This window comes from Carlito syrichta, unplaced genomic scaffold (genome assembly GCF_000164805.1).
Source record: "Carlito syrichta isolate Samal-C Ts95f unplaced genomic scaffold, Tarsius_syrichta-2.0.1 Scaffold308874, whole genome shotgun sequence".
NCBI classification, from domain to species: Eukaryota; Metazoa; Chordata; class Mammalia; order Primates; family Tarsiidae; genus Carlito; species Carlito syrichta.
The window spans coordinates 642,769-644,571 of record NW_007252970.1 but is presented as its reverse complement, the minus strand read 5'-3'; positions in this window follow the sequence as shown (position 1 = coordinate 644,571).

The window sequence follows — 1,803 nt, the reverse complement described above, 5'->3', positions numbered from 1 at the left end:
ACAGGAACCAACACGGAGGGACTCTTAATAGGCAAGTCTTAGTTTGGGCAACAAAGTAGTAAATGCTATTAATGTATCATTACCTATAGGATGAAATCAAAATCCCTGAGTCTATGATGATGTAAATAATTTCATTAAAAGGGGAGAAGGGAAAACTCTTCATTGCAGTAACATTCTGAATAATAAATGAAGAAAGAATGATGTTAATGGAAAGATCAACATTCAACAAACAACCCAATAATAGTTGTTTCAGGCAAGAATCATCAATGGAAATAAGTCAGGTGATGGATTTGTTAATTAATTTAATCATTCCACAATGTAAAAATATATCAAAACATCACATTGTACCCTATAAATATATAATATATGCAATTATTATTTGTCAATTGAAATAAAATTTTAAAAAAGAATACTCAAGGAAAGTAACAGTGAACATATATAGAGAATTTAGGGGTAATGTCTGGCTTCAAAGATTTAAAGTGCCTTCTTTCTATAAAGTACTGGTACACAGTGAGGTTCAGCAAATAATTCTAAATTTAATGATTAAAGGTGCATCCCGGCTAGGCTTGATAACTCAGCCTGTAATCCCAGCACTTAGGGAGGCCAAGGCGAGTGGATTGCCTGAGCCCGCAGGTTCAAGACCCACCTGGGCAACTTGGCGAGACCTCATCTCTACAATAAATCAAAAATTAGCTGGGCATGGTAGCGCACAACTGTAGTTCCAGCTACTTGGAAGGCTGAGGCGGAAGGATTGCCGGAGCCCAGCAGGGCGAGGCTGCGGTGGCCGTGAGCATGACACTGCTCTCAAAAAAAGAAGGAAGGAAGGAAGGGAGGGAAGGAGGGAGGGAGGGAGGAAGGTTGGTTGTGAAGGACAGACACACCATTACTACTGTTGTATTTCTGGCCCAAAATGGAATGCATGAGATTTCATCATGTGGTAACAGTAGCAAAAACCAAACATGAGAATTTTACAGAACAACTGGCCAGTGCCCTTCAAAAATGTCTCATGACAGACAAGACTGAGAAACTCTTCCAGAAAAGGAGACTAAGGAAACCTGACAATAAAATACAACACGTTCTCCTGTATTGATCCTAGTCCAGAAACAGACAAACAAACATTAATGAGGGTACACTAATCTATTTTATGGAATGAAGTGTAGCCCAATTCTAGAATCGCAATAAAGTCTTCTGAGATCTTAAAAGAAAAAAACATTAATGGGACTGTCAGTGAAATTTGAATAAGCGTTCTAGACTACTTAATGTGTGTCAGTGTTCCTTTCCTGATTTTGACAGTTGTACTGAGTGCCATTAACACTGGGAAAGGGTATACTGAAAAGTTTGAGAGAGAGAGAGAAAGCACGCACGAGCACAAGCAAGAAGAAATCAAGGAGTACTGTAAGAGAATCAGGAAGGTGGTACCCCAGAAGCCAAATAAATAAAGAAATTTAAGATCAAAGTGATAGATTGTGTCAAATGCGATATAGGACAGTTACATTTGGCCAAAAAAGTGTCCATTGGACTTGGCAACATAGCAGTCAGGAGTGTTCTCTTTGCCAACTGTTTCTGTACCATGGTGGGTGCAGAAGACAGACTACAAAGAGTTTGAAAAGGAAGTGAGAAATGAGAAAGTAGAGTGAGTATGGACAACTTAAGAAGCTAGCTGTAACAAGAGGAAGATGCATCATCAAGGGAGGACTTTATTTTTTTATTTTTATTTTATTTTATTTTTTAGTTGGAGTCTCACTCTGTCACCCAGACTGGAGTGCAGTAGCCACTCCCAGCCACCGCAGCCTTGACCTGCTG